This window comes from Acomys russatus, chromosome 5 (assembly GCF_903995435.1).
Source record: "Acomys russatus chromosome 5, mAcoRus1.1, whole genome shotgun sequence".
In the NCBI taxonomy this organism is placed as follows: domain Eukaryota; kingdom Metazoa; phylum Chordata; class Mammalia; order Rodentia; family Muridae; genus Acomys; species Acomys russatus.
In genome coordinates, this window is record NC_067141.1 from 51,438,082 (window position 1) to 51,463,712 (window position 25,631).

Consider the following 25,631-nt stretch of genomic DNA (forward strand, 5'->3'; position numbering starts at 1 on the left):
TGACCTACTTCTTGCTATTATTGTGTTGGAATTAATCTGTGTCTTAAAGTCCAGTAGTACCCCAACTTATGTATCTGCAATTCAATCCCTACACATATGGCTTGGGAAAATTATGGAGGAGGGGCAGAAAGATTCTAAGAGCCAGAGGCCCAGGATACCTGTTGTTAGATAGTCTCTCCTAGTCATGACAAGAAAAATACATACCTAAAACCTCAACAATATAGTTACATGGTTGTCTGAACAAAACCAGCATAAAGATACCACTAGCTGAGAGATCACTGGGCACAGAAAAGAGTCTACATGGTTTCACTCCTAGATTCAAAACTACATGCAGTCAATGGCTACTAAGAGAGGGAGACTTGGTTGCCTCCAGGCATGAGCTATTCATAGGGTGCTGGAGCTACTGGACTTGTACATAGGAACAGTACTAAATGGACTCAGTGTATGTGTGTGTGTATATGAATAAGTGTGTGTGCACATGTTTGTGTGCATGTATGAGTGCACACACGTGTCTGTGGTGTGTGTGTGCATGTGTGGTGTATGCACATGGTTATATATACATATATATGCATACATATACATATATGTATACACACACACATATATATATGTGTGTGTGTGTATAAATTAATAAATCAGGACTTTAGAGGGCATTTGAAGAGTTGGAGTAGGGATATGGGGTAGCTATAAAGATACAGGACTCATAGACAAAGTTTTCAAAACAAAGTTTTGGTTTTTTTGTTTAATGTCAGTACACTAGAGTCAAGGAGGACATCCTGCCACGTGTCCAGAGAAAAGAGCATGTTCTAATAACAGCCTTGCTGTGAGCTTTATCTACTTGAGCGTCTGTGGACAGTGGGCACATACGCTTTGGCACTATAACTGAATCCCTCACTAACTACTCTACACAGCACTGGGTTAAAAATACCTCAATATAGGTCATCTAGCTCCACTTATTACTAAACTGTTTCCCTCGGGGTGAGTGTCTGAAGCTAGGAACACTCTTTTCCCAGAAGCTGAAGAGAATAGATCATAGCCACCATCCCAAGAGAGTCTACAAGTACTTCCTTTGTTTAGTAGCCGAACCATTCAGTATGGGGCTGGGAAGAGTATAATTGCCATTGCGTAAACTTTTAGGATACCCTGATTAATTTACTTATTTCAACTATCAAATCTAAGGAAGAATACCAACATTGCCACCATGCAATTTATTAAAATTATGTGTCTACAATAATCAGTTGTAGATGTCCAATGTCTAAGGCAGAGAGATTTTACTACCAACACTTGAACCATGCCAAATTGTAAGAAGGATATTTTTTCTTATTTAATAATGTAATGACTTGACCAATGAATTCCCCCATAACTGACCCTCACTACAGGGTAACCTTAGGACTACGAAACAGTGTTAGGAGGAAGCTCAGATAAGGAGAAAGTCTCAGCAAACAGCCATTTTGGGTCAGAATGCATGGCAGAAGTGTCAGAGATAAGGACTCCCATGTGGTGCACATCTTCAGGAAGTGGGCTCCAGAGGAAAAAAAAATTCCAAGTAGCATGGAGTTTTAGACAACACCCCACTGATGATGCCTCACAGCATGCATTGAGAGAACTTTAGCAGAAAAACAATACATCTGAGAGGTCCTAAGCCAGACCGTGTTCTTCCTTTACCTGTCAGACACTGGCAAGCTTTTCCCTGGAGGAATAAGCCATTTCTAGATCTTCCCAGTTACCTCCTAAGGCATTAAAAACAGTCAGTAAACCAAGGGAAGCTCAGCAGAAGCAGGTGGTAGAAACAATGGGGAGGAGGGTCTCAGAGAAGAGTAGAGGGGCCCAAGTGGAGCAGAGGGATGTCCTTTATGTGTGTTTGTGGATGGCTTAAAGGTTTCAAACAGTTGAGAGCATCAAGGTGCATTTGAATTGTTTGCTTTGGTTTCCTAAACATCTCAAAAGTTAAGTCCCAGACCAAGCATAACGATGCCCTCCCCTATCCAAGAGCATGTTTGCCTGTGGGAGAGGCTGATGTCGCTGGGTTGCCTTTTCACACTGTGTCCTCCCACCACATACAGTAAACCATGCTCCATTCCCCAGTATATAGGCTCATTATAGTACCTTAGGGGTCATGCCTGATTCTTAATATTACAGTAATGGAGGATAAGGAATTGAGACCTTACTACCTAAAGCCCTGAATCTATTTAAAGTCTACCTCATGTGCTCACAAGAGGCATGGCTCGTCCTTTTTCTACTTACTCCCAATTCCAGGCTCTCACCCCCCACCTCAGGGAAACTGAGAAAGTGAGAAGATGAGTAAACGGAAGGACCATTCCAGGGAAATTAAAGGAAGAGCCTCATTTGACACAACCATCCTTTGAGAAAGCTTCCATTGCCACACATTTTTCTTAGCTGGAGCTGAGACTGCGCTAACTTGTCTGCAAACATAAACAGAGCAGAAAATGACCGGGTGGTATTCAAACACAACCATCCAGAGCACAGGCATGCATATAGCCTTCCCTGGTCTTTGAAGGCACAAAATAAATGACATTTCAGCAGAAAGATGAAAACACATCCTAGTTCAGCAAGAAGGTAGTATGAGAACTTAGCACAGGTGGAAATGCCAGAAAGTTCCTGTCCATGTTATGAACAGAAAGGCTGGCCTCGCCCTAGCTGACATGGGGAGGAAATGAAGAGGAGGAAACTCAAGGCAACTTCTCAAGTCACATGCCAGCACCCAACAGAGAATCAATGCGCTGAAAGCTGAGAGGCAAACAGCCTTCAGGATGAAGACCAAAGACCGAAGCCTCTTGTCCTTTCCAGCCTGTGAACTTTCCAAAGGATTAGTGCAGAACTCAACCCAAGTTCTGCTTCCACCAGACAGATAAGCTGGATCAAAAGTTCCTGAAAGATAAGCTGCTCTACAGGAGGTGGTGGGCAGTGCTGGGCTGAGAGAAAGCAAGCAAGCTTTGAATAGAAAGGAAAACCCTCTTGAAGGGAGATTTAAAAAAAAAAAAAGAGAGTCAAAGGAAGTAGAGTTGAGAACTAGTCAGTCAGATGGCTCTCAAACTCTCAGATGCTACCAGCCCTAAGATACTAGAAAAAACACAACCAAATGTGCTCCAGCACTGGCTCTTAACCTATTGGTCATGACCCTTTGGAGGATGAAATGATCCTCTTCAGGGGTCACATATCATATATCCTGCCTATCAGATATTTACAACTCATAATAGCAGCAAAACTACAGTTATGAAGCAGCAACAGAAATTATCTTATGGTTGGAGGTCACCACAACATGAGAAACTATATAAAGGGTCACAGCATTAGAAAGGTTGAAAACCACTGGGCTATAGTCTTCATGGCTTCCTCCAGTATAAACCCTGGTCTTGTCCCTGCTATGACATAAATAAGATGCCTGGCCAGCGTTATATACCCTTATGATATGTAGACCAACCGAAGTGGATATCCAAGAAGAGACCACTCAGAACTTAGCCACACTGACACCCCATCCAGAATGAAAACAGTGAGGAGAGAACAGCCCTGGAGAGTGACCAGGGACTTATGGAACCCAGGGTGGAGAAGGGCAGAGAGAGCAGAGTGCTAGTCCTGAGAGAATTATGCTACTGAAAGGGCTATGAGATGGACGTTTTGAGACAGATGCCTCTTTGCTGTGGTTACCTTTGCATGGCAGGCCTTTTACTAAAGATGCCACTGGCAGCAAAATTCTTCTCTGAATTCAGGTTTCGCTGACTCCAGAGCTCCAACACGGAAGCCCAATGCTTTACCAGCTAGCCCCATCACCAGAGTATGAGCAGCACAGCTTTGTCTTTGGTGCTGATGGAGCAGTACTGTCTGAGCAGCGCCTAACACAGAAACCCTTGAACAAAGGGGGTATACATCTTCCTCTCTGGATCCCCAATATTAGCAGGCTGGGGATGACACAGAGGACTGACTCTTTTTTTTTTTTTTTTTTTTTTTTTTTTTTTTTTTTTTTTTTTTAATGTCTACATCATTCTTCTGTCACTCCTATAACTCTCTCTAAAACTGTTGCATTTTCCTTTTTAAAAATGACATCCAAAGCAGGAGAGATGGCTCAGCAGTTAACAGGGCTTGCTGCCTTTTTAGAGGACCTTGTTCCATTCCCAGTACCCACATGAGACAGCTCACGAGCCCCTTTAACTCCAGTTCCTGGAGATCTGATGCCCTTCTCTGGTATCCACCACCACCACACACACTCACACACATGTGCACATATATGTCTTTAAGTGGTCTACTAAAGAGCAATTGCTAGGGACAGGGGAAGGGAGAGGGAGGTGAACATGGATGGGTAGATGTGTATAATCAATACCTATGAAGATACCACAGCAGATCTAAATAATTTGTACAATTCATTTTCTTTGGGGGGTGTGCATGTGCACACATGCTCTCTATCTTTCTTTTTGAGACAGTGTTTCTCACCAGACCTGGAGCTCATCGATTTAACTAGATTGTCTAGCCAATAAGTTTCAGAGATCTGCCTGAATGCTACCTTCTCTGTGGTAGGGTCACAGAACCATGCTACGCTGCCTTGCTTTCATATGGGTACTGGGGATATGATCTCATGTCCTCATGCTGTATGGTGTAGTGGTTTGAGTGGGAAATTTCCCCCCATTAACTCAGGTATTTGCACACTTGTTCTCCAGTTAGCGTGCTATATGGAAGGTAATAGGACCTTCAGGAGGTAAAAGCATGCTGGAGAAGAGCATTCACTTATGGTAAGCTTTGGGAGGTTATAGCTATACCGTACTTCCAATTCCTTCTTTGCTTCTTGAATGTGAACTGAGATGTGATATCTCAGCTTCCTGCCTGGGCCACCTGCTGCCAAAACATTAGGAATTATGAGCCCCAGATAAACACTTCCTTTTTACCAGATGCTTTTGGTTGTGGTATTTTATCACAGCCACAGAAAGGTGACTAACACACATTGAACTTTACTGGGCCACCTCCCTGCACCCAATGTGTTATTATGATGATTAAGAAAATTAAAATCATCTATTAACAGGCCTACAAAGTGAGATGTTGTGCTATCTGTTTCCAATTCCTATGATCACTCATATACATCCCTTACAGACAAAGTAGCACAGAAAAATCAGGGAAAAATAAATCATTAAACCCGCCATGGTTAATAACACAGTATTTATTTCTAGTTCTGAAATGAAGGTGAAAATAATGCATTTAAAGTCAACATCTACCTCCTTTGACTCTGCCAAAAGTCCTCAGTTTCTTTTCTCCCGAGTCATTTGCCTTTAGTAAAACAAAGGATCTTGTTTCTACTTCAATCATGAATGTCCTTAGCTTGCTTTAGACCCTTGATTTTTAAAAATGTATCTGGCACCTGTGTGTATTGTTGTGCATATATATAAACCTGCCAAGTGCTAAGGCAGAAGCAAAGTAACTTTCTTTGACTGGAAATCTACTCTCTCGGGTATCTTATAGTTGTGATACAGAAGTTTGACCAAAGTCAACAAAGCCAAATATGTTTGGTGGAGGTCAAAGATTTCTCTTGTAGTTAGGCTGAAAATAACTTGAAATCACAGTTAACTATAGGGTTTCCCTTAGTGAATAAGACAGAAATAAAATTGGAGCTATTAGTTTTAAATTAAATTGCTTATTTTATTCCTGAAAGCAACTAAAGAAACAGGGCATCAAAATCTAGTGTAGCTGTGGCCAAGTAAATAGAGGCCCTAGCTTGAGCCTGAGGAAGTGTGCATTACAGGCACTTGGGTATTTGATAACAAAAACACCAAGAGCCAAACTGCTTCATCAAAACATTTTACGACTTGAAAAGGGAAAACAGAAACTATTAGGAAACTGCCTTTTCATCTGCAACAAAAGTGACTTCTAAGAAATGTGGTTGCAAACATTAGAAACCAGGTAGTGATGGAAAACATGAGGGGACTGTTCAAAGGAGGCATTAAAGGGCTGGGGAGATGGCTCAGTGGGCAAGCTGATTGCTGCCCAAAAATGAGAACTGCAGGGAAGGAGGGAAGGAGGGAGAAAGGAGGAAGAGAGAGAGAGGGAGGAGACACACACACACACACACACACACACACACAGAGAGAGAGAGAGAGAGAGAGAGAGAGAGAGAGAGAGAGAGAGAGAGAGACTCAGTACCAGCATGTGTACCTATGCCTACAATCCCAAAGTGGAGAAGCATACATGGAAGGATTCTGGGGACTTGATGGCCAGCACATCTAGAAAAGTAATGACTTCCTTCAGTGAAAGACCCTGTCTCAAAAAAAAAAAAAAAACAAAAAAAAACAAAAAAAAAAACAAAACCAAAACCAAATAAGGCAAAAATCCAATTAGGAAACACATAACACACACACAAACACAAGCACACACAAACACACACGCACACATGGGCACAGGGATATTAAAAAACATTTTTACTGCCAAGGAAAAATTCTCAGTCCTTCCTTGTCATTCATCATATGAAGAAAAAGATGACATAACTACATTTATGACTCTCCTGAACTCTAATGTGGCCATAAGAGAAATGTAGCTAGGCCTGGGTTCGCGGTTAGATGCGATTTATGCACAGTGCTTTGACCATGTTATTTAATACCCCAGACTTTCAAGCACTCTGTAAGTTAACTGTACACAATTACTTGAAACATGAAAAAAAGAACCTAAAATGGAAATACTAATTGTTCTTACAGACTATACTGATCCATAAACCATCATATATGTGAACTCAGAATAAAAACTCCTGAAAACTAAAACCTGGAACGTTTGCAGGAAATTAACTTGGTCACACAACCAAACACACTGATCACATATGTTTTGTATTTTACTCTCACTACTTACGTAAATGTCCTTTTTCCTAGAGCAATAGAGTAATGCCTTTTATGGAGTATTACGTTAAACAGCAAGAAGGTGTCATAAGGATTTATTCTATGTGCATGTTTTATGCCGCCTCTTTATGTCTGAGGAATGTAGGGCACTAGTTTCCAAAACACATAGGGACCAAACGTTTCAGGTAAGAGTGTTAAAGCCATATTGTGTTACAAGTTTTAATTGCTTGGCATGTATTTAAGCATGGGGAAGTCCTATTTGTAGTTTACAGCCAAGCATTACCCACAAAATAAATGACCCATGCAAAATAACCACATCGCGACCACTGCCATTACATTGTTTTCTGGTTGTTAATATCAAACTTTTACACCCTGTCACGTTCAGACTCAGTAAAAAGAATCACAAAAGGCTGGGAACCATGAAAACAATGAAAGAGAAAGGAGCTGAAGGGAAGGAGTAACTCAGTGAATGCTCTCACTAACCCATGTATCGTTTTCATCGCTTTGCATGTGTTCGTGATGCAGTGTTGATGTGAAGCCTTGTCCCCTTGTAGTTTACAGTCAAGATCGGGAGAAAAAAAAAATCCTCAACCATTGTTCACCACACTCCTACACTATGTCAGGCACATTCTGGGGCCATCATCAACATAGGTGAACTTATATGAAAAAACAGGAAGCAAACCAGTCATCTGAAATAACGAAGCCCTGTAAAGAAACCAAAGTAAGATTTGGTGTGTGTATATATGTGTGTGTGTGTGTGTGTGTGTGTGTGTGTGTGTGTGTGTGTGTGTATACCTTACTTTTATATATAAATGTATACGTTTTTATAGCTTGTAAGTTATATATAACATACATCATAGTGCATGTGGGGAGTACAAACGAGCTAGTGATTCTGTTCTGTTGTTTTTGAGGAGATTGAGTGGGAAGTGTGGTTGTATATTCGTGTTCATACACATAGATTTGTGAGACATAAATAGAAGAAATAGCGATTAACAAGAGAGTTAATATTAAGTACTAAAAAAATGTTAGGCTTAAGTGACTTCTGAGCCACAGGTGTCCCTAAAGCAAGAGCCCTTCCATTTGGTGTGAGCAGGAAAGACCTCTTGGGTGTGTAAGAAGGATGTGCTGTGGGGACAGGGGGGGACATGCCTGGCTGTAGCAGAGTGTAATCGGGCTGATTCCCTCTGAACGTCTTCTTTTTTGTTTCAGACAAGCCTTCCTTGCCCTCCACAGTGCTTACGTTACAGTCACTCCATTCCTGCTAACTTCCCATCTCAGGAGTTCTTAAACCTTAGGGCAGGACCAAATCACCTAGAGGGTTGTTGGGAACTGGCAGCTATGTCCCAGGCCTGGGTTTCTGACCCAGTGTGTTTGTGTAAACAGCCAAAAATCTCTGTTTTACAATTATCAGATTCTACTGGCACTGCCAGTCGGGGCCCACACTTTGAACTCGGTCATTTTGCTCTCTATGTGTAGAAACCATTTGCACTGGGTTCTGCAAATAAAGTACACACACAGGAGTGGTATCAACCTGAACAGTTACTTACGGTGTGTTTTCCAAAACTCTGTTGTCCTGCATGGATTTTTAAAAATATTTTTATTTAATTTTCAATTTATGTGCATTGGTGTGAGGGTGTCAGATCTTGGAGTTACAGACAGCTGTGAGCTGCCATGTGGGTGCTGGGAATCAAACCCGGGTCCTTTGGAAGAGCAGACGGTGCTCTTAACCACTTAGCCAACTCTCCAGCGCCCCCCCCCCAACATGGATTTTTTTAAAAACTATGCGACACCACTTATTCCTTATATTCATATGTACACACACACATATGTATATATATACACACACATACACATGTATATATATACACACACATATAAATATATACACATGGGGATGCTTAATTTTAACCCCTAATTACCATGATTCTATATATTAGTCAAAACTATTCCTCACATCCAAATGCCACATGGTATTTGGCTGATAGAATTCATGACTTCCAACCATTTGTACAACTGAGGGTTGAATCTGCAGTTAACAGAAAACACTTGGGACAGTTTATTATATCTGAAAGCCCCCTTTCTACAGCATGGTTGTAGACTTTTCATAGTGTGGGGAGATCCTAGGATGAAAGTGTCCAATGACCCCAATGGTGACAGACTGGCTTGGAGAAAAGGAGAAGCCCCTCTCCTCCAGCCAGAAGTGGGGCTCTCCAGACAACACTCATAGGCATGCAATGGTTGGGTAAGTCAGCAAAGAAACACCGGTGGGTTATATTGGAGACAGACCATCCCCCATCAGGATTACCCACCTACTTACTATCTAAGTAAAGAGAAGTGTCAGATGCTGAGAGCCTAAAAAGAGACTATGGCAGGGAAAGAGGGTAACGGAACATACCAGTCCCATAAAACAGAAAGTGGAGTTGCAACCTATGCCCGGGGATGAAGGAGGTGAAAGGCCATGAACCGGCCCATAAGCAGGACAGAGGTACCGAAGGGACTGCTGAGGACTCCTACAGTAGCCAGGCAGCAGGGACCTCAGATCCCCATGGAAGAAACAACAGGAACCATATCCCGTGGCTCCCTGGGAGCCCCTTCCCCTTTGAGCAGATCACACTGATTCGATCCAGGAGTTGGTTTTTCACTCAAGTAACTCAGGGTCCTGCGACACTACTGCAGCCCCAACTTTCAAGGGTTTTGCTTGTTTTTCTAAGGATGCCCATATCACTCTTAAGCTGTTGATCAGACCCAGATGATACTCCGTGTTGACACCACTCACTTGCTCTGCCACGGCTGACTGTACAACCCCACTGCTTGAATGATACTCCTACAAGGATCAGGCTATGACACTGTGTCCTGGCACCAACCATCCTGCCCAGTGTTATAGTCAACCCCAGTCAGTCATTGAGAGTGTGGGTCCAAGGAGCCCAAAGCAGGGGCCATGCACAACACATGAGGCAAGGGCCTTCTAGCATCTGTGTATAGGATCCACTTGACATAGGCAGCCCAGTGATGACTTACAGGTGTTGAAGATCTTTGGCATCCAGTGAGTCGGCGATCAACTCCAGGCTTCAGCTAAGTGTAATAAGCAAAGGCTGTGAGCAGCAGCAACACTAAAGAGACGTTAGACATCGCGGTCAGCAGTCTAGCATCGCGCCTATCCAGCAGTCTCTCAAACGTAGACACCAGTGGCTTCTGGCCACCTGTGGCATGAGTTTGGCCAGCATCATCCCTGGGCCCACTTAGCCATGAGCAGGAATTGTTACTAGTTCTGCCCTGGTCAGCTTTACCTCCACTAATGTTTACCCTTAGCAGAGGCATCTGGACTCACGCTGCCCGGATCCTAGACCAGCCAATGTGGACAGCTTCCTGAGAGATGTCTTCCAGCACATAGGTGGGTGGGAGCAGTGCCGCTCTGCCCCACCCTGCAGCTGCTAGGAGACTTTCCTGACAGCTCCCTGCAGATTCCTCTAGCCACCTTCCATCACTGACATCCCCTTTATCAGTCCTGAGAAGTTAATCCTCAAGATAAACATTACTCTTCATTCTCTCAAACTGGTACCTGCACAATAAGGACTAACACTGACGCTGCCACCTCATTTCACTGCTGAATAGGCAACAGATTTGGCCGCACTCCCAACTGGCTCATAACCCGGAAGCCTTTGCAGCAGGCAGGACTGATTGGCAACCGAGCCAAGGGTTTCTCATTGCCAGCCAAGCTCTTTAATGAAACAAAATGGAGTCAGCTGCAGCCACCTTAAATCAGAGTTGTGTCCCACTGGGGTCAGGGCCAGCTGCTCTTAAGACCAAAGACTTTTTCATGTGCCTTCAGCCCCATTGGTACAGGAAGCCATTAGGATTCCTCCTATATAACAGTGTTTCTCTAAAGAGACTTTTAATCAAAACCAACTTTATTCATGAAATCACCACCTCAGGCATAACTAAAGAACTGAACTGCCTCCCTTCATTTCAAGCTTACTGGAGCTCTTTTGTCTTATATTTCTCCTTGTCCATTCCCTTCATGCCTCAGAGCTCTCTTCTCTCCTTGCCTCTCGCTTCACAAACACTTCTGGGAATCTCTCCTGTATTCACCTCAGGGATTGGCAATATCCTATATGTGCTGACTCTTTTTTTTTTTTTTTTTCCTTCATACTCTCCATAACAGAAGATGCATGGGAACCAAAAGGGCAAGCTTGGAAGGTAGCTCCGAGAAGATAGCCACACTGGAGCTGTAAATATCCCTCGGTGGCTAGCAGCTTATATTGCTCTTCCAGAAGTCCCAAATTCAGCTCCCGGCTCTCGTATCAGGTGCTTCACAAACACCTCTAAAAACAGCTCCTGGAGAATGGAAACGCTCTTCTGACCTTCACAGGTACCTGCCCTCTCTGCCCATACCCCACACAGACACACACACAGGACACACAATTAAAAACAAATCTTTTACCTTAAGCATATACCCATAGTGAAGAAAACAGAAACCAATGGACATCTATAGATGGTGTCAAGCAGGCAGTCTGTTTACTATAGTCCCTAAAGATAAATAGATCTCAATATGGCTGTCCCAAACACAGTCTGTGGGTTCTGGCAGCATTGTGTAGTCAAGCAAATTACTTAACCACTCTCTCTGATCATATGTTCCTTATGTTGTTTCTAGAATGCCATGAATATTCTTTACCTACCATGAATATTAGCCCAAATTGCATCTTAACACCTCAGACAGTATCTGAACACTATGTCTATTCTATAAATGACAATTAGAAAGTTGGATTGCTATGACTATTGATCAAGTCATTGCCACATGAGCTTATCAGATACAGTCACAAACTAAAACACCCCATCTCTGCGTTATTCCAAAACCAATCAGAATATAGACCAGACAAATCTTCTGACCCTAATAAGATCTGGAGTTTAATGTAATTATAATTACCTGAGGCCCAGCTAGATCCTTAACATTCTAAACGGCATTGAATAAATCATAAAATTGAGACACATGGCTACTCCAGTACATTGGCAGAGTTTTCAAAAAAAAAATGTTCACTTACATAAAGATTACACAAAGGGCAAACTGATGAAGATAGGAAGCAAGCAGGTCAATGGTTGCCTGGGGGTGAGGAGGAAGAAAGAGACTGCAATCAAGCTCCAGGTAGTTCTGAGACATACTGGAGTGTTCTAATGATGGACTGTCGTGGGACTTACACAGTTCTCCACACCCACTGTAGATTCCTTCACTGTGCATATACCACTGGGTGGATTTTATGGTATGTAAACTACATTTCAATAAAGCTGTAGAAAATGATCTATCTCTCTTGCACTACAATGAACTAGTATTTTTATTTTTATTCGAAAGCATCCCATTACCAGCTCATCATCATGACTGTCAAGAATCTATCCAGACCATTAATGTATTCCTCCACAGGCTAACAAGGCTGTTATCACTGCTCTTACCCACAATCATATTGTTTCTGAAAAGACATCTTGAGATGGAGAATCAAGGTCATTAATAGAAAACATTTATGAGCTAAGATTATGTCCTGTGCCTGAGAGCTTCTCTGTCTGGACAGTAAATACTTGAGCTGGGAATAAATGGTTTTCAAATAGAAATCCATTATCAGTGAATAACTTCCCGGCAAATATTTCAGAAAATAGCAAAGCCACTTTGCACTAAATACTTTTGATGGATTGGAATCAAATTATTAAGGCAGAGGTCCCTCAAAATTTACTCCAGAGCATCAAAGACACAGTTTGTATTTTCAGTGACTTAGGTATTTAAACAAATGTTAATAACAAATTACTATGCATTTTGATGAATGAACCTGAAGAGAATCATCACTAAATATCCTTCATCTTCCAAACACAAGATCTGTCCTTTGGGTTGGTGTAATTTTTCCATTATAACTAGTTTACCATACACATCACAGTTCAACCTTAGTCAATCCATCTTTGACTTCTCTGTAGACCTAGAACCATTCGCTGAATGAGATGACTAGCACAGGTATGGAGTGTCACATTTGCCCGTATTCAACTTTCTTGCCTACGATTAATCCACAACTGAAGTCATGTAGGATTCCTGCTGTCATTCCATCGTCCTCTGAGTCATACTCAACAAAGCCAGTTGGATTGTACTGGGCTCGAAGGCTTCCTCTTAGCAGATAGGTCTTTACATGCCTGTAGGTTTTTACATTCATAAAGGCCTACTCCTTTATGAAAACCAGTTTTTAAAAATCCATAAATTAATGAGTACTACCTCAAGAGCAACTGATTATGCAGTCCACTATGTTTGGCTGCTGCATTAAGACTACGTGTATATTAGCTGTCATCCTGGCACGTATTATTATCTTCATTTATAATGAGGAAAGGAAGCTGAGACAGACTTAGTATCACAGATGGAGTTGGTTGTGAAAGAGAAGGTAAATTAGAGACTTGTTCCTATCCAGTACAGCTGGAGTATTCTGAGCCTACCTGCTTGCCATTTTCACAAGTGTGCTGGTGAACTGTAGGGTTCAAAGAGTTCTCAAAGCAGCATGAGTGTATTAAGGATGTACACGGTGTGGAAGAAGCTGACCTGAGTCTGGGCAACTGTGGGATTTACACTGTCATCAGTTAAGAGCTATTGTGTCAGGGGGTTATATTGTCTCACCTCTTTGACTCTTTATGCCCTTGTCTGTGAATTGAAGGTGATCAGCCCTCTTTCCCTCACTCAGATATTGCAGGATCAGGATATAAGTGAAATAATTTGCATATTAATTTTATAACCAATACGTGTATGTTGTTATTAAATATCATTCCTATCACTCACAAAGTCCATAGCTACATGGTCACATAGACCTTCCAAAAATATGACCTCAGACATTCACAGAAGCATATGATCAAGTGAGATTAAAAAAAAAAAAAAAAAAAAAAAAAAAAAAGACAAGTTTTAAGGGAAAAAAAAAAAAAAGACTGGGTGCTATTGGTTTTCATCCTGAAGAGGTAGGAGAAGATAGGCAAACAAAAATCAACCTTTAAAATTCCTGTCTTATTTTGGTTAACACTGAAGCAAGCACATAATTAAAAAGTATTTTATCATTAGTTTGATGGTCCCCAGCATCTCATAATATTAAGATCTTTGAGAATCTTTGGATAGTCAAAATTAGCAAGCTATTATTCTAAGCTTGACAGGGTTTTGTTAGTGAGAGTACTAGCTGTGTCTGCAAAAAGGAACTAAGAATTTGAAAAGATTCTCCTGTAGCTGCTACTAATTTTCATATTTGTAATTCTCAGCAATCAATCCCCTTGCTTCTCTAGGTTAACCAGTTTAGGAGGTTTTACAGTGCAGAGCCTCACACAAGGCATTTAATAAGCCAGAGGATAAACAGGGTGCCTTGGGAAGATAATTTATATTCACAGATGATTCAAATTAGAAGGGGCATCTCAAGACTGTGCTATCTCCGAGGTCTGAAAAATAAACTGAAATGTTTTCAGAGACTAGAAAGATGATACAAACATGGGCCAGACACGTGGAGTGACAGGGAACTGAGATGGGCATTGGTATTTAACAAAGGTTGTCTGAAGTACCCTAATTCAGACCTCTGCCGTTCACTTTTCTGGTCAAAGGCAAGTACATAGTGGCTTGAGTTTATCATTTTTGAATTTCTAGATTTAAAAAGTCCAAGTACCCGAGGACCAAGAACACTAAAAGGCTTTATCTTGTCCATTATCTGAGAGTGAATTTGCTGTGTGTCAGCCTCGTTTTGAGCTCCAAGTACACAACGCACAGCAAGAGACAAACGGGTCTTGTTTTAGTTAAATTCATCATATTGTGGGGGATGCATGAGAGCCAAATGCGAACGAAAATATAAACCTCAAGCCCTCCCTCATGAGCCCGAGGAGGATGGAGGGCAGCACTGCAAAGCCAGACAGTGGGAACTATAAACAGGCTCCAGCTCAGCTGGTCAGGCCTAACCCATGCTGGAACAGCCCCAGAGAAGGCAGTGTCTTGAAGCAGATTTTCTCTAAATCCAATGTTTAGGTATCAAACAGTTTCAGGGTGAAAAGAACAAGCATCCAGTTGAGCACCCTCTGCCTTTGGTGCCTTAATACAGTGTGACAGATGACTGAACAAATAAGCAGCTAAAAACTAATCCGTAGAAACGTTTATCATTGTGAAGAATCCAAGGGTGCTCAATCAACTTTCTAAAAATGCCCAATTAAAGATGCTCAATTCTGAGAGGAAAATGAGGAGATGAATCATGAGCAAATCGAAGGGCTGTTTCAATAAAACAGGAGTTGGAATCAACAGGAACAGGCCCAGGGTGCTTACAACAGAAACGGAAGAGGAAAGAAGCTTGAAGAAGAGTAGTTTTGAAAACCATGTTGCTTCCTTTCACGGCGATAAAGTGGCAGGCTGAACTATGAATGGGAGTGAAGGGGCAGAAAGAAAAAGCTGTCATCAGAGACTTAAAAACTCACTAGCAAGAGCTCACCTACATGTTATTTAATAACCTCTAAGTCCATCTAGCAGAGAAACCTACTCTCGCCACGACAAATAAATGTACACTTGAGCCAATGTCCATCCATCACTCGGGCAGTAACCCTTGGGAGTCACTAAGACTGACTGTGGCTCTAGCACCTGTGGCTGAGGATTTCATGGCACAGACATGGTAGGGGAGAGGAGTTACACCCAAAGGTAAGCCAAGGGGGTCCTGCTCTGGCAGGGCCACCTCCTTAAGGATGAGTGGTGTTTTTATTTTATGGTCTAGAATAAACGTCCCAGAAACATGCTGGCTCAGCTTTATTCATCTCTTAGCAGGCCTCACTTTGCTACTTTGTCAAAGTGGCTCAACCTTGGCCCTTTAAGTTCTTCTATGTAGAACGTCCGCCTGTGTTACTCTAAGTACCTACAATTATATTATAGGTGGAATATAACTTATAATGAAAATAATCCATGATTCCTCAAATATTAACATGTTCAAAATTCATGTGTTCTGGTTATTCATAAACATGTAAGTAAGTGTCCGAACACATGTATGTAATGCTTCCAAGTGTCTAAAATTTCCTTCTTTCAGTTTAATTATTATTACTTTTAAGTACATAGGCTGTAATCTTTAGCAGTTGGCTATCAAAAAGAAAGCACAATTTTATGACAGGCATTCCCCGCCAAAGATCAACACAATGAGTAGCAAAACACCCTGGTGCCTAAGCAATCCAGTGAGAAGCAAGGTTGGTGAATCTAGGAAGCCTGTGAAGTTATCAGAAGATGAGCCATTCATGGCTAGCTGGTATTTGACACATTCAGGGTCCTGTTCCAGGAAGACTCTCTCAATTTAGCTACTCTGTCATTTAGTCTAACGCCGTTTGTTGTTCAAGGAACATGCGGTGGCTTAGTTTCTTGGTTTTCTTTTCATTCAGAAAAAGAACAGAGGTCTCCATGCTAAATTATGCTAAAACATGGAGAAGACAGAGTCACTTATGCTTTTTTATGTCATATTTTCCTTTTATGAAGAACAACAAAAAATCTGCAGAGCTGTTTTGAAGAAGAGGAGAATGCCTCCATTGTGATCAAGGCTACAGAATATTTTTTAAATTCCTAGAATGGTTTCTTTCACAATATTTCTAATGCTTTAAAGGTCTATAGTGAGAAACATTGCTCATCCACGTCAGGGGGGAGAGGATGTTCAGCACTGCAGCTCTACAAAGCCAGGCATTCTATGAATGGCAATTCTGAGCAATCGGTCACTTTGTGTCCTTCCATCTGCTCTGGGAGAAAAACTCCTCTGACACTACAGAACTGAAAATGTTCTATTAAGTAGACTCCATTACTCAAAATAAAGACGACTTCAGTGAAGGGATCTGCCAGCCCCAAACCTTCTTTTAATTATCCGTGTGTCTTTGAGCTTACTTTTTGAAGCTTTGGTATCGTTAAACAGTTCCAAAATAAGAGAGTAGCAATTATCTAGGCTGAAGAACGTGATTCATACTGAGTGCCATGCGCTGGCTCGCATGTCTCCTTGCTTCTCTCCTCCCAGTGGCGCAATGAGTTGCTATCCCAGGCTTAGTGTAATATAGTACCTGTCGCTTTCCAACACTTATGACACCTGCTACAACAGCACAATTCTCTAGACCAGGCCATCTTTTCATTCTTACCTCAATATACAAGTGTGTTGTTCAGTCACTAATGGTTCAGGAAAAGTGTGTCCTGGGCAGACATAGTGTGTAGTTGTACTTCCTGTCAGTGTGTGTGTGCAAGCCACTTGCAGATCCAGCACTGTATGGCCAACCCACCTTCTTACCCATCTGTAACAGGAGGTCCCGAGGGACAAAACAAAGAATGTCCCCTTTTTGTTCTTGTCCTCGGTGTCCTTTTTTCCTTCTCCTTTAGTCCAGTCTAAGAAACACTGTCAAAAGCATAATTTACTGATAAAGCTGGACCATTAGGATGATGCATTGCACATCCACAAGATGTTTTTCCCCTCACACAGTCTCATTATTCCTTCCTCTAGATCTGGTGAGATCTTGATATTGCCATAATACATCTGTTTCATAAACAGCCAAAGTGTCTTTTCACTTCGCTGTGGCAAATCTGTCATCGTGGACAGTCAATACAATTAACCAAATTAAACAGAGTGCCAGATAATGCAACTCTGCAATGTAAAAGAAGAAGTGCTGTGCTGTTTCTAAAGAGCAGGTATGGGCTGGAAGGGAGAAACCGAAACTGAGCGTTCTAACATCACAAACCTCACATCTCTTTCAGAAACATTACAATCCCAGAGCAAAACTCATGTAAACTATTTATGCTTTGGCTGGGCATAAGGAACTCTGCGTTTATGGACAAATTAATCAATTACATCTGACTTGCAGCAAGGGTGGTGAAGCTTAAAGGGCATTTGTGGTCTTTAAGCTGGCAGAATTCATTGACAGTACTGTTTCTGTGGCAGGTGGAAGTTGTCACATAGGCCTGCCCTTAATTGCCACTGGTAACTTTGCTCCACTAACTGGACCCAGCTTTGTATGAGGAACAATAAGAAATCAGAGTCAGACGTTAGAAGGGTCCAGGCACCAACCCGCACTCTCTCCGTCCTGCTTGTAAGTGCTAACTGCAGTGAGTGGACCCGTGTTTGTGGTCCTGTTTCTTCATCTCTGCAATACTGTACTATTTCCTTACTTATTTCTCAGTTCCTTCCCATTTAGGTCCTAATAACTAAATGCCACACTCATAATGAAAGTGTTTGTTCTCCTAATGATTAACTTCCTGCGTAATTAATATTCTCCATCCTCTGGGCAGCTTTATCCTACCTACCAGCTCTAACAAGTTGTCTGTCCACTAAACACTTGTTTATACTCATGCTAAGGAGGAGGAAGACAAGGAAGCTCCTCCTCCTTGACCCTGCTTGTAAGGACGTTTTTTTTTAAAACCAGAGTACATTTGCAATTACATTAGCTACGTTCATCACTTACATAAAGCACAATATTGATTGATTCTCACCTGAGAAGATAATGGACGAAGTATGGCAACAGACTCCTATTGTGGACCATCACCAACTCCTTGAGGAGTTTCAAGTGGGAATGGGAAGCAAGAAGGAAGTGCAGAGCTAGCTAGCCACGGGGACAGAAGTGAGCTCCAGAAGGCTGGGGATACCCATTCTTAATCTCCCAAGGTCCCTCCTGCAGGTGTACCTAAGGCCTCTCATCTGCCAGTGGTTGCTCAGATCTGTTCTCTCAGACCAAACTGTCTGGGAAAAAGGGGGCTGAGAGACTGATGTGCTTGCTCTGCTTTCGTTGAAACCTCCTTGGAAAGTACTTCTCAGCTGGAGCTCAAGCTGTTTGCCTTAAAAGGATAAAATATCTGTAAGGGGGTAAAAAAGCTAGCTGGCTGCAGAGGCATCTCATACCAGACAGAGAAATGCTACAAGCCCTGTACTGCTCTTCCAGGAGGGGGCTTGTCTCTGCTTCATCTTCATTAATTTCAAATTTCATAGCATCAGCTGAGACTCAAGGAAACAGACTCTCCTGCTAGCAAGGCCACTGCCCCAGCTAAAGTAGAAAAAAAAAACTTAGGGTGACAGCTGGCCAGGTCTTGTGGTTGCTTGGAAAGAGGAAATGTGCTTACCGGTTGAACAGAGCCGTTGATGCTTTCTGTGGCCAGGAATGTTGCAGGCAACCCAGGAATCAGAGTAAAATGGACATGCCAGCTGTGATGGGTAACACACAGCTGAAGCTGTTTTATTCTTCTAGGAGCAGCATCTGCTCCCAAGGAATGGGGAGTGAAGTTATCTGCAGCATGAGGATCCCGGTGGGCTGACGAAGAGATGCTCAATTCTGAATGAAGATGAGAGTCATCTCTGGACTAAAATATATAACTAGTCCATAAGCCCAGCCCCAGAGTGACTGAGTCAATCTTGCGGGTGGCATAGAGAAAAAAAAAAAATTGTGCTTAAGAGCTCCTGCTGCAGTTTTCTAATAGGCAAACATTATTGAGAGGAAACACACTATGGGGAAAACTGCATACTTATTTGGGAGAATAAACAATAAGACATTATACGCTTACAAGGTAAGAAGTAAAATAAAATAAAACTCACCACTGCTTCGGCAAGCCAATAAAGATTTCAGCCCATAGAAGCATTCTACTCTTTAGATGGGCAATTTACCCCGGGCCTCCGTTTGCTGTCCTTCACACACACAACGTGACCTGTCATCTTCTCATTACAATGGCTCCCAAGTTTTGTTTCACATTGGAACTACCCTAGGAATTGTTTGGAAAACTCTGATTTTAATTCATTCGTAGTAAAACTTAGGCAGTGAGATTTTTAAAGTCCCCCAGGTGATTCTAGTGTGCAGTCGTGTTTAGGAGAAAGTCCTACTAATTTCTCCCAAGGTTTTTCTGCTCCCTCTTTGCTTCTGGGTGAACAGACACTTTCTCCAGAACAGGCCATATGTTCTTCTTGGGTTCTGCAGTTCCCTAATCCTTGCAGGCTTTGGGGCAGCGCAGGAACTGAGTAGTAGCTGAGAAAGGCTCCAGCAGCTCAAACGCTGGCTCAGTCTTTTACTAAAGATAGGAACTCGATAGCCTTACCTTCTAGGAGTCTAGGCATGCTCTTCCTCAGGCTGGGAGATAGGAGTAATGTAGAACATGCCTTTCAGAGATATTGAAATCCAGGATGGGAGTATGGTGAGATGGCTCAGGAGTTAATGCACTTGCTGGGAAAGCATAAAGGCCTGAGTTTGTATCCCAGCATGCACTTAAAAGCCAGCTGTGGCACTGAGACAAATAGTTTAGCCCAAACAGGAAGCAAGAGGTTCATTGATATACACTGTTTTAATAATAAGCAAGCAAACAAACAAACAAAAAACAATAGCAGCAACAGTAAGGAGAAGCGATTAAGAAAAACCTCCCAACATCAAGACCTGGCTTCCATGCAAGCTCATGCTGTGAGCACATCCCCACACAATTTGTAGATACATGCATTCAACACACACACACACACACACACACACACACACACACACACACACACACACACACACACGGTACACATTAAGCAGAGGAAAGATATCTGGCACAGAATAACTATGCCATGGAACTTAGCATGGTGGTAGTGGTGGTGGTGATGGTGATGATGATGGTGGTGGTGATGATGATGGTGGTGGTAGTAGTGATGGTGATGATGATGGTGATGGTGATGATGATGGTGGTGGTAGTGATGGTGATGATGATGGTGGTGGTAGTGGTGGTGATGATGATGGTGGTGGTGATGATGGTGGTGGTAGTGATGGTGATGATGATGGTGGTGGTAGTGATGGTGATGATGATGGTGATGGTGATGATGATGATGGTGGTGGTAATGATAGTGGTGAGCAGTAGCCTTCATGACTTGCTGTTTCAGAACAGCTATGTGCTGACATACTGCTTTTTCGTCTGTAGTGAAGGCTGAAGGCAGAACACCAGTGCTTCTCTGATGTTAGACTAAGTGATGCTTCAAAGGAAAAATACGAAGCAGTCAAAATAGACGTTGGTCTGAAGAGAAACATCTGCATCACTTTGCCGGTATCTAAGCATGACTTCCCAAGGGGGTGGGGCAAGCTTTCAGATATGGTCCTTGTCAGCTTTTGTCCACACAGAGCTATAGAACTACCTTTCTTGCAAACTCAGTTCTAGTATTTGGGGAATGTTTATATGTCCACAAAGTATATTGCTACTTTTAAACTTCCTGGAAAATATAACGTAGCTTCAACAGTGCTCCTCTTGCCCTGCCCCACATCGTGGAATATCTTCTCCCCACTCGACTCTCCTGCTTTTTTTTTTTAATATTAATAACCATGATCATAAAATTCCATTCCAAAACAAGACACTCCCGAGAGTGCACCGTGCTTAGTCCCACCTTGTGTTAAAAATCTGCTTTGTGTAGGTGCAGAGTTTTTTTGTTTTTGGTATTGTTTATATCTACAAGTCAGTTTGTGAGTGAGAAAACTCCCATGATCTTACCAACAAAACTGTACTTAGAAAGATAAAGCAGGCGGTACAGATTTAACTTCTCAAAAACAATTTCTTTAAGGAGATAGCAAGGAAGGAAGGCCAACATTACAAAGGATGGTGGGAGGGACTAGACTTGGTGTCAGAAGGCTGGGTGTAAGGAAGGAGAGTGTCCCAGGAGGGGTCATAGAGAACATCAGCTCAACAATTCAGATTAGGATTTGAAATGCCACAGATGTGATTGTGTAACAAGCTGCTGAGTGTGCTCCTGAATGCTGCTTTCAGCACGTGAATATTTTTCACATTGTCTTGTGTTCTCAGAGCCAGGAAGGTTCAAGTCACAGGGCCTGGGATGCTAGCAGCAATTCCAGGTTCTCTCAGGATGGGCAGCAGCACCTATGGTAGAGATAGCAGAAAGAGCAGCAGCCTGGTGTTCAAATATGGTTGCTAGGATACCATGGAGACCCTCCATTGCTAGGCAGGCAAGGGGAAAAAAATGTTCCCATATGCCTTATAACCTGCAAACTGCAACAATGGAAACACCGCATGTCTTATTCTACCCTTTCCTAACGGGAATCCATACCCAACTCTTTAGTGAAACAATAAATAGTGGGAGCTTGGAAAGTCACCCCAGCAGAGCAAGGAAGCTGGTCATTTATATTCTCAGGCAGTTCCTAGAACTACTCTATTTAAGGCTTGTCATATTTTCATTATAAGACCCATTTTAGGGGCAAACAACTTGCCTGCACTTCCAAGCACCCTAACGGGACATTTGGCAACACAATTCCATACAATATTATAAAGCCCTGGCATGACTTCTGCTTCACTGCATAGGCTGTAATGTCAAACTAATGTTCAAACTTAAATTGGAAACTATTATAATAACCTTAGGTCAGAATTTAACTCCCCCACAGAGCAGGGAAGACGAATTTCAATAACTAACAAGACGGCATTCTCATCTACGTCAGTCTGCCCAGATATGTGAGGAATCTGCAGAGCTGGCCTATGGCACATAACTAGGCTGTTTTCAATGAGAACGCTCAGAGAGGTACTCGGTTTCTTTAAGAGCGGTCCTTGCTTTCTGCAAGAGTCTTCTTTGCCTGTTTTTTTTTTTTTTTTTTTTTTTTTTTTTTTTTTTTTTGGTTGGATATTCTTAGCTAGTTAGTACAATGATGGTGGAAGGTTAGAACCACCTTCTGATATTCTGAGCTTCACCACTAATAACTAGCCCTTGGTAAACACACACACACACACACACACACACACACACACACACACACACACACACTTCTTTATCATTCAAAAAACAAGCATAAGTTCCTCTTAACCCGCTTTATAAATCCTAGAAGCTGAGATATTTAGTTCCCTCCATGGTGCTCTAGTAAAGCCTCGGGCTGCCACCATTCTCTAGAAGTGGCCTGTTTCTGCGGATGGATTGAGCTGTATCTGGCCAACTCCCACTCCTTTCACTCCTCCGTTCATGTATAAAGTGCTTGAACCGTGGCAGTCTTACTGCAATGCAATAAGATGTACTTCAGGTGAGTTCCTGATACCATGAAACTCAACAGGACCCATGGAATCTGTTTTTGTGAACTGCTCTGCATTTCACCTTACTCAGTTTTGTTTTCTTTACTTTCTTTCTTTCTCTCTCTCTTTCTTTCTGAATTTCTTTTCTTTTCTTTTCTTTTTTAAGACAGGGTTTCTCTATATAACCTTGGCTGACCTGGACTCACTTAGTAGACCAGGCTGGTCTCTAACTCACAGCGATCCACCTACCTTTGTCTCCTGAGTGCTGGGATTATAGGCATGGGCCTGTACAGTATTGTTGGGTCCTTTACTAACTCTTTAATGGCAAGGGTTATATGCTTTACAGTATTTTTCATGTGACAGGTTTCTCGCAAAAGTATTGAACTGATTTTCAAGACTCATTTGAAATTTAATACCTTCAAAGAAATCTATGTTTTAACATTAGGCTATTTATAAATCACACTAGACTTCTGTGACTTCCTTCAGATTTAAACACATAGCATTTAGGGAGCTACTTTTTCTCTTGGAATATAATATCTGAGTTTAGAGAGTCACAGAGGATTTTCTATAAGTTAATTCCTCCTTAAAAGTAGAAAAAATACATATCTCTTTTATCTCCAGTTCTTCCAAAGTATTTCACAATCACAAAGCAAAATAGAACATGTCATCATTCTCTGAAATGAAGCCACCCCAGGGGTAAGAAGCAACAGCTTTATAAAAACACACAGACATTAACAAGTTTTGATGGGAACTCAAGTCAAGATAGTCCAACTGAAATGACATGGAAGGCTGTGACAGCAAAACGGGAAAGATGTGGGAACAGCGAGTGCATCTTTAGGAATGAAATGTCATGAAATAAAATTATTTCAGGAGCTCATGTGAACCAGCCGCTGGCCTGATCTCACAGACTGGCTGGCTGGCTGGAGCTTGGTTGTTTGCTTCATCCTTAAGGGATTGTATTTTGGAACATAGACTCTAGTGGTTTTACATTCTTAAGTATTTCACTGGCAGCAGTATAATACAGATTCCAGTTTGCTACATCAGGTTCTTCCTCGCACATTTATAAATAACCCAAGAAGGGTTTAAAGCATACATCTATACATACTGTGAAAGACCAAAACCCCCACCCAACCTCTCACAGGCACAGCAGAAGTTTCCTCCCCTGGAGACTTTCCTTCAAGACTCCCTTAAAGGGAAAATCCCAACTAAAAGCTGTTAAGACAATAAAAAAGTTATCAGATTACTTTATATTTTGTACTGCCTTTTCTCCTCAAATGGTCAGTTGTTACTAAGAAAAAGGAAGTTTTAAAACATCATAATTCTCAAAAGGCAGCCTCAGGAAGGGACCACTGCATGATACACTCCCTTCATCAGATAACCGAACAGAATATCAGCTGGCCAATTAGCTGCATCTCCTGGAAAGACATCAAAAACCAGAAGGAACATGCCGCTGAAATCAATTTCAGAATGCCTTCACCTCACACTTAACTTGCTCTTTAGGAAAGTGGTTAAATTTAACCTGTTCTCAAAATTAAAGGCATAAACACTTGTTGCCAGAAAGTCAGAACAATAAAGAAGTCAAACCAAATACACTGAAATGCAAAAAAACCCACAAATTTTAGATTGGCACATTGTCTTATTTCTACATGAAGCTATCTTGTCCAGCCAAATGACATAGGATGTTAACTGTTTTGCATACAATATACTTATTTTCCCCTAAGAAAGGTACACCACCAGTTTTATTGTGGTTTCCTTTATATAAGTGTGGGAAAAGAGCAGGCATTTTCCCCCAAACTATTTAGATTGGGAAGACATTTTATCATTCTCTCCAATATAATCCCTCAGAATTACAAAACTCACAGGGCAATACCACCTGAACAACTGAGTTCTTTAACAATATCAAAGAAGTACCAGAGTTGTTCAACAGATACAATGTCCTACAGGGATGCTACAAAGTATTGTGTTTCTCTCATTTTATTTTCGACTGTGAGCTTTTACAAAAACACTAGTATTCTGTGTCAAACACCAAGAGTCAAAAGTCTGCTACGTATTCTACACACAAAGCCACATTCTACAGTTCATTGCCAAGCGGGGGTTTCTTTAGACTTTCTCAAATAGTGTGCTTAACTGGAGTTATCAGCTGGATTGCTCACACTGCATCTAAAAGCCTATTTAAATGGTCTTTATATATATATATATATATATATATATGAACAGACTTTGTTCTGGATTACTCCAAGTCCTGCAGACATGAAAATGGCAACCCTGCAGACTATTTAAAGATACAAAGAGCTGTCTCTGAGTTATACTTTCATTATTCAAAACTTAGCCCAGGAGAGATGGTCATGTACCTTGTTAGCTGAAATAGGTGAACACGCCAGGAACTGCAAATTAATTTACCAAAGAAAAGCTCCAATGGATTCAGATCACTCGGGTTTCTGAGACAAATTGAAATCGGCTCATCGATCATGGTTATGTGGCAAGGTTGGAATCTCAGAAATATTTATCCTTATCAACTCTCCCCTACTCCACAGAACTCAAACTCCCTCAGCTAAGCCCGGAATGACTCACAGCGAGGGGGAGGGGGCAACATGTATTGATGCAACTTGTAAGTTTTCAGAAGTGCTTTTAGTATATACTCATGACCCCTCCCACCCAAAACATATAACTGGAGATACCACGCATTTGCTTTCTTCTCTGTGTTTATGAAGTTAAGAGTTCCCAGGAACCTTCTGCTATTATGTAACACGTGTCATCCAGCCGTGTTATGTAGTTAGGAGCAGGACAACAGAATCCTCTGCCTTACCAATTATGTCATTACTATTAATTAAAATGCCGTC

At 41.8% G+C, this 25,631-nt stretch overlaps 1 protein-coding gene across 2 annotated transcripts in view; it reads right to left on the bottom strand.

The window, feature by feature from the left end:
* The window catches only part of LOC127189483 (cGMP-dependent protein kinase 1-like), a 459,464-nt gene that overhangs the window by 344,883 nt on the left and 88,950 nt on the right, over window positions 1-25,631 (bottom strand). The gene's annotated exons all lie outside the window — the stretch shown is intronic.